This window comes from Alligator sinensis, unplaced genomic scaffold (genome assembly GCF_000455745.1).
Source record: "Alligator sinensis unplaced genomic scaffold, ASM45574v1 scaffold514_1, whole genome shotgun sequence".
Taxonomy (NCBI): Eukaryota; Metazoa; Chordata; order Crocodylia; family Alligatoridae; genus Alligator; species Alligator sinensis.
This window is the reverse complement of record NW_005842385.1, coordinates 734,998-743,459: the sequence shown is the minus strand read 5'-3', so window position 1 is coordinate 743,459 and position 8,462 is coordinate 734,998.

The following is an 8,462-nucleotide window of genomic DNA, read 5'->3' as shown; positions in this document are numbered from 1 at the left end:
CACAAGGATTGACTGTGGGCTGCCTCTGCATATTCAGTAGGGGTCCCATAGTGGAGCCTGATTTTTTTCTTGCTCCATATGTATCTATAGAACGACTTTTTGTTCTCCTTTATTCCAGTTGTCAGCTTTATCACTATGCCTGCCTTGGCTTTTCATGTCTCGCATCTGTAGGGCCTGGTGATATGGGTGTATTCCTCTCTGGTCGCTGAACCATTTTTCCATTGCTTGTATTCTTCTTCTTTCTTTTTCCACAGTTCCGTAACATCCCTGTTGAGCCAAGCAGGTCTCTTAGCTCCTTTCCTGCTTTTTGTCTATGTGGGAATGGCCTGTTTTGGGGCAGTGAGAATTGTCTCCTTAAGGAAGCACCATTCCTGAACTCCCAAATTGTCCAGTTGCTGGTCTCAGAGGGCCTCTCCAACTAGCCTCCTGAGTTTGCCAAAGTCTGCCTTTCTGAAATCTAGGACTGCTGATTGATTTCCTAGTCTTATGGTGGATGGTGAACCTAACTGGATTGTGATTGCTGTCGTCCAGAGTACCACCAATTCTCAGGTTGCCTATTTTGTCCTCCCCTTTGGTCAGCATTAAATCCAGATTTGCTTTACCTCCCAGAAGGAGTGCCAGTTCCTCCTATCTATTTCCCATGCTTCTGGCATTCCCGTAAAGACACCTGAGTTCTCCCCCATTGCCTCAGGTTTTGTGTCATGCTGCCAGTGTCTCAAGGTGCCAGTACTTATCTGGCTACCCATTGCTTGAGTACCCTCTTGTGTGTCATTGTGGCTAGAGGATTTGTGTACAGCAGTGGGACTGTGGCAAGGCACTGTTGGTGCCTGCCACTTTAAGGGCCTGAAGACAGCAGCTGGCAGGTGCCTGATGAGGGCAGCCATTTTGGATTCAGGGCTGCCCATATAAACAGGGCATTTTGCTGCTGGAAGGCCAGGCAACAACATCACCTGGCCGGAGGGCTGCTGGTATTCTCTGGAGGTAAGGGAGGAGATGTAGGGGATGGGTCCTGGCCCTGGCCCTGGCCCTGGCCCTGGCCTAAAACTGCACCCTGCTGGCAGTCAGCTTTCTATGAGTGGGTGGCCTGGTGGGGCTCTCAATGATGTGGGAGCCCCCAGGAAATGCCAGGCCAGTGACCACCCTGGTGAAAGGAAGGTCAGGGTGCCTTAATCCCTAGCCCCCACAACTGAGTGGGTTACCCCTTTTGCAGGGCCTGGAAGGTGGACCCCAGAGAGAGAGTGTTGGGCCATAGACTCAACCTATCTTGACATCCCCTGACTGGTCCAAGCTGGGGCCAGGACTGGAAGGGTCAAAGGGTCAGGGGCCCACCACGAGGAACGCCAAAAAGCTGAGGGCCTGGGGTTTCAACTGGCCTGGAGGTGGGCCAGGGCAAGTGGAGCCAAAGGTCCCGGCGGGGGGGAACCACACCCATAAGTGGTAGCAGCTCAGGGAGCTATGCAGTTGAGAATGAAGGCAGAATAGGCTGCCTGAATAGAGGGATCTAAGTGGGGTTCAACTAGTAGGATTCTGGGGCCCAGTGCAGGGCTGGTGATATTGATAACAGCTGGATGCCATCTGGGAGGCTTGGACTGCGGTGTAGGGGAGGAACAGAGCTGCAGATAGTGCCCCCTGGCATTGGGGCAAGAAATGGGCAGCCTCCCTCTTAATTAACATCAATAACTTAATTAACAACAAGGTGTGGTGGGCAAGAAGGTGGGCAGTTAACTCAAAAACAGGTGGGTGGGCCATAGGGAAATCGGCCCCGAGAAGGCCCCCTGTTAAAGAGACCTTCTCCTCTGCCCCCAGAGGTACCTAGTTTAAAGCCCTCCTCAGTAAGTTGGCAATTCTTATAGAGAAGAGCTTCTTTCCTCTGGTTGTGAGATGAATACCATCCCTGGCATGTAGACCACTGAATTTAAACTGTATACCAAGGTCGAGGTATCAAAAGCCCACCTGGTGACACCATCTCCTAAGCCTGTGGTTGACTTCCTTGATGCACTCCTCTCTTTAGTGGCCATGGCCTCTGGCTGGGAGGATTGAGGAGAAGACCACTTGTACTCCTGGTTCCTTGAGCTTCACCCCCATGGTCTTGTAGTCTCTAATGATTCTCCTGAGGCAACTTCTCACCATGTCATTGGTGCCCATGTGGACAAGGAGCATGCGGTAGTGGTCAGTAGGGTAGACCAGTTTAGGGATCCTCATCATAACATCTTTAATCCTGGCTCCTAGAAGGCAGCAGCCCCTTTGAGCAAAGGGGTCTGAATGGCAGATGGCTCCTTCCAAGCCCCGCATCAGAGAGTCTCCCATGACTATCACCCTTCATTATTTCCTTGCTGGGGTCGGTTGATCCCATCCTGTCTTCAGTGCAGCAGGCTCAGATGCGTCTTCTGTTGATGGTGTGAGGGCTTCATTATTGGTGGAGCAACTGAAGTACATCATGGCTTCAGGCCTGACATGACCAATTTCCACCCACTATCAGTTGGGGCATCTTGTTCGAGCCCACTCACCTGCCCAGTCTCCATGGCATCCCTTTTCAGATGCAGGGCCTGGCAGTAAGCATCAATCTCTGCCTCATGTTCCCTGATGATTTGCAGCCTGTCCACCTCCTTCTGGAGCTCCCTCACCTGGCCAAAGTCTCCACTAGTAAGCACATTCCACAAGGGGGAGTGCTTGTGCCCCTGGTCCCAGTATCAAGCAGACATGCCAGGCAGCCCCTGGGCCTGGAGTCTGGGTAGAGGCTCCAAGGTACCAAGGAGGGGAGGTCCATCCAGATCCAGAAGCCTAGGGATGTGGTGCATACCTATTACCATAATGTAGGGTGAAACCCGGTCACATGGCTCCCTAGTTGCTTGTCTAAGTAGGAGACCAAGTGGGACCCCCATGTGGTCCTTACCAGCTGCTCTGCTGCTGGTGGTGCTGCAGCTTGGCAGGCAGGTTCGAGTAGCTACCTGCAGGGGGATCCCCTGGCTTCCTGAGCAGCTGGGGGATTTCCCTGGCCCTCGGATCCCTCCCTGGAGGGGGCTTGGCCCTTTTTCCCCTTTACCTGAGGTCTGGTGCTTTAATTAGAGCAGTTCTGAGAGCTGCTTTATTTAAAGCACCCACAGGGTCTCATGTATCAGAATCTCCACCCTTCAAAACGGTGGTAGGGGTGCTTTAACTAAAGCTCGTTCAATGAGCTTTAGCTAAAGTGCCCCCACCTCCATTTTTAATTGTGGGGATGCTGATACACAAGATGCAGAGGCAGACTGGAGCATGCTCCAGCAGGCTCAATTAAGCAAGTCTGCTCCAACGCACCGTAATTACAGTGCATTGGAGCTGCCTGCCTGCAAATGTACAGGCACCCTAAGCACCAAGGACTAAACATTGATACTAGTGTTATGGCACATTACATTTTATCTAACTCCTGAATTCTTTCTACAAAGGAAAGATGAGAATGATCCTCCTTCCTTTTGATAGGCCTTGATCTCCCAGTATTCAGCTTCTTTTTCTTCTGCTCATTATTTGTCTGCTACTCCAGGGAATTTCTCTCACTCTCTCCCCACTGCTGTTTTTTTACTATGGTGTGCCTGGCTCCTTATGATCAGATCTGAGGAAGAATATCTTGCATTAAAAAGCGTATCTAACTTTATTTCACCTATATAGAGGGCACATCTACACATGCATTAGTGCACCGTTATTACCGTGCATTGTTTAGTTCCTGTAATAACAACAGGTATTGACTTAATGCGCCATAATTGGCACTGCTGCACAGTAGTGCTGGCGCATGTGTTTTAGGTGATGCTAATGTGTAGTAGACTAATTCTACTGCACTTTAGTTCATTAGCACAGCTTTTGCCATGACACGATAATGCACAGTATAATTAATCTACTGTGCTTTTAGCGTCTTATGTAGATGCATCCATTTAGTCCAATAAAAGATATCACCCTAAGAAATGTTTGCTCCTCACATAATTTCTGGACATTCATGGCTACAACATCATTCTTACAGCTCTAGATAATAACTTTCAAGCTGCTACTGTCCTAAAATGTTTTGCCCAGTTGCAAATAATACAACACTTCACATTTGTGATACAGCTTTATAGTGGGCAGCAAACATTATTATCATTACATAACACAGGTGGGGAAACCAAGGCACAGAGAAGCTAAGTGAATTTGCAAAGGTCACCTTAGGCCCTGATCATCTGGACCAGCATGACTTCTTGTAGATCAGCATGGGAGCAGCTCAAACAGGGGCTGTAGGTGGTGGGCAGGATGCTGATAGAAAAAAACACCCTGGATAACGTAATAGCAGTAGAATAAATTCATATATTTTTGTATTGAGGTTAGTGCAGAAGTTAAAATATTTTCCTCCTTTTATCAAAGTACCAACCAGCAGAACTATTTAGAGGGATTAACTGCTAGACCCAGAATGTCTTAAACTCAGTGTAGTCCGGCCAAGTTTTTGTCACTTTTAATTCCAAATTTCAGATAAAGCCAAAGCTGATGGAGCACTGAATGTAATCTGTAGTCCTTATCAGAAAGCTTTGAAGGATTCTGCTTTCTCATTATGTAGGACACGTGACTTATTTATCACAATGATGAGTGTGCTAGTTGTTTATAAAATAAATCCATAAAATAGCTGAAATGTTTAAGGGGAGGTGGGATTTTGAGTGAAACTCAGTCCCAAATGAACACGTAGTTTAAATGAGTGCAAAGACTTAACTGTGAATGACTATCTAGGAGGCTTATACCAACACTAGTTTTTCAAAATTACAAATAATTTCTGTTGGGGTTGTTCAGTACCACTTTGATTTAGGAAAACATTTTTATATTCACTCTGAATGACAGGATTTAATAAGAGCTGCCACACATTTTTAGCCCGCTCATCTGTTTGAGTTTTGAAATGCAGTATTGAATTTTGATTTCATCAGTGATTTGAAAGCCAGCTGAATATTAGTTAAGGGTTTTTCAAATACACAGGAGTCCCTGGAGTGAAGGTTCTATGGATCAATAGCACAGTTATTTTTTCCAATGAGAATGAAATCATCTTACTCCTAGACACATTTATTTTCTCAGAAGATAAATACTTATGCATTTCAACTGTAGATCAAACTTCTATTGTCTTTTATTTACACTGTAAGTAGAAGCTGCTAAATAAGAAAATTAACTATGCTCTAACTACTCTGAGTCCTGACTTCCAGTCCATTGCTCTCAGGGTCTGTGGCCAGTTCTGTACTGACTTGCTTTGAGACTTTAGGCAACTGATTGCAATTGTGTGGTGCCTGTTTCATCCTCTAAAAATGGATGAGTAATATTTACCTCAGGGATATTGGGGGCTTACTTAATGAATGTCTATAAAATACTTTGGGATTCCAGGATAACAAGTATAAAATAAATACAAAATACGAAGTATTTCTTTACCCATTCCTTGTTGATATCGCTGCATATTTTATATGGTCCAGTACAAACAACTTGATTGTTTTTACCTAATTGCTTTTCTTCCATTGGACTGGGAGATCTTAGCAAAATCCATCTAGAGCTTCTCTCCGTTTTTAGTAGATGCACGGTCCAGATTCTCCAAGGAGTTTCGATACCCACACAAATGGAAGGTGGGTCCCTAAATATCATTTGAGAATCTTAGCATGTCAAAAATGATGCACATATTTTCTCAGGTGGAATGAGATCCAGGGGTTAAAACAGGGTACTTGTAATTTGGCTCTACCGGATCTCCTACTTGTTGCCACTGATTTTAAGCAAGTTGACTGCTCATGTTGTGCCTCCCTCCATTTCTCTCATTATAAGAGATGCATAATAGTTACTTACAGAATAGTGTGTGTGAGATCCTCAGAAAAGGGGTAGTCCTGGAATGCAGGCACGTTCTCATTGTAGCTACATCCTTCCTGTGGGGTGTCAGAAGTGTCCATAGGGAAGGTACCCCTTATATGGCAACTTACTGACCCATGGAGAGGAGCAGCTTGTCTTCTTTGGACTCTGCCCTAATGTGCAAGAAGGACAGTGTCCAGGGAAGCTGTAAAATCTTTCATCAGCGGTTTTCAAGAAGACGCTGGATAGACACCTATCTGGGATGTTGCAGGAAAAGCACATCCTGCATTCATGGCAGGACCTGGTGATGCCCCTTGAGTCTCTTTCAACTTCATGATTCTAGGAGCTGCCTTTTCTGTAGGTGAATGGCTGTTCATGGGAGGAGGAAGCATACATCAAGAGCCTGCTTTCCCCTTCCGTGTTACTGGAAGATCCATTTATACCAGTGCAAAGAGGGTATATGAAGTCCACTACTCTGATTTACACCAGTGTTACACAGGCACAGATGCCAATACAAATTGCAAGAGAATTTGCCTTCCTTCCAAAATCACCCAGAATAGAAATAAATAAATCTGACATCATAGACTTGGGGGCAACTTTTGAGCCTCCTCTCTACTCATATTAGTCATGACTGATGAATCTACTTTCCACCCTGAAGAGGTCAGAGCAATGGCCTGGGTCTGAAATGCCTCAAGAGGTGCAGTAGGCTCCTCTTCGAGCAACAAGCATGGCAGCAGATTTTCTTCTGCTATTGGTTTCTTCTCTCCATTTCATTTGAGAGGCAAGGCTGGCAGCAGGAAGGCTTTCTAGCTGCTACATGCAACCTGGGTTTGCTTACTTGGGTATGGATACATGCACATATACAGGATAGTGATGGCAAGATCCCCCAAAGAATTGAGTCCTGATGGTAACTTCCTATTGAGATGAGCACACTTGTGCACACATGCTCAGAGCTATTTTTTCAGGCTATCTGAAGGCTCAAGCAGCCATCACCGAATAGTTGAATATACTCTTGGCATATTTTCAAATATAATTTTTGCAACCATCAAGCCTACACTAAGAGCTCCTTTTCTAAATTCATTAGATTGTCATGAACTTACCCCCAAAGTAGCAATATTTTGGGACATTCATGGAATATCAAGCATAGATGGTTTCTTGAAGTGGGTTTACTGATATAGGTATGATCTCTATTTGTAGCTATGTTAAGCTGGCTGGGTTTGCTGTATAGTGTTGAGCCTCTATTGCTAACTAATATGAAGCTCTGTTTAATCTTATCACTTTTTTATATGTATGAATTATGGAATTTGATATTTTTGTACTTTTATACAGTAGTATGGCCAGGATAAAGCAATATGGCAATGAATAAATTAAGTGTTACTATTTCAACCAGGGCTGTCCCACTTCTAAGTGCCCAGGTACTGCATGCCCCTCCCCCCCCCCGCCCCCGAGTCACATCAGTGAGAGCCACATACTATGTGGGCCATAGCAGAGAAGGATATGGGGCCTTGGGCTGCATGCCACATGGACCCTGTTGCACCATGCACCCGAGTGGACACTCCCAAACGGCAGCACCGCATGCCTATGACTAGCTCTTGCTGAACGGCTGCACCATGTACCTGTGCAGCCTCAGGCTCATCCTCAACTTGTGCCATGCTACATTGCAATACCCTGCCCCCAGGAGCCACTGCAGAAAGTGAACGCCAGAGGAGAGGAGCCCAGAGGCTAAAATAGCAGTAGGCAAAAAAAAAAAAAAAAGGGGGGGGGGGAACACACACAACTTAACCCCTGTGGGATGCATGCAGCCCATGGACTTAGGGTGGCCATCATAGAGGACATTCCAGTTTTCTGCTACTCTGTTTTCTATTGATACGAAACCCGAGTCCTTATGTCCTCTATTTTTCTCTTTTAAGAGACATAAAGGCGTCGGGTTTTGTATCAATAGAAGACAGAAGAAAACCAGACTGTCCTCTGTGATGGTCACTCTACATGACTGTACCCCTTCCCCTGCTCAAACTTACTACTGGCTGTCACTGTGGACTAAAAATCCCAGAGGCACCTGGAAACAGGAAAAGGAAGTGATGAGAAACCCTGCAGAGTCCTGCTATTGTAATTCTGAACTGCAAATCACAGGGACCTCAGGGGCAGCAGGAAGAGAAAGTGAGCACAGTCGGAGAGCTGTGGTCTAGTACCTCCTGGCTTCTTGCCATGTGGCTGCACTTTCTGAATCAAAGGTAAATGTCTGTTCACTTCTGTTTCGGTTTAATCTGTGCAGTATAGACTAACCTGGAAAGACTGAATTGATTCAGCCTCAGGCTTTTTGACTGTCTGTACCCAGCCTTTAGGTGCAAGCCTAATTGTCTAGAGTAGGGCTATTGGGTTGCATCCATGGGCCATTGCATGAGGGTTCAAATGAAGATGTTTCAAAACATAGTGTCTTCTGTAACTTGTGTCTATGCTTCCTGCCAGTCTGTAGCTGTTTTCAGAATAGGAAGGGGGAAAGGGAGTGGAGGGAGTTCGGTCTGGGAGGTTTTCAGCCCCCACTGAAGGGTGGGGTGGGTGCACAGGAGCCCCTACAAGGTTAACCCATCCAGTTAACCCACCCCACCCTCTAGTGCAGTTTGAGGAAGCCCTAGAAGAGCTCCCTCTACTTCCTTTCCCTA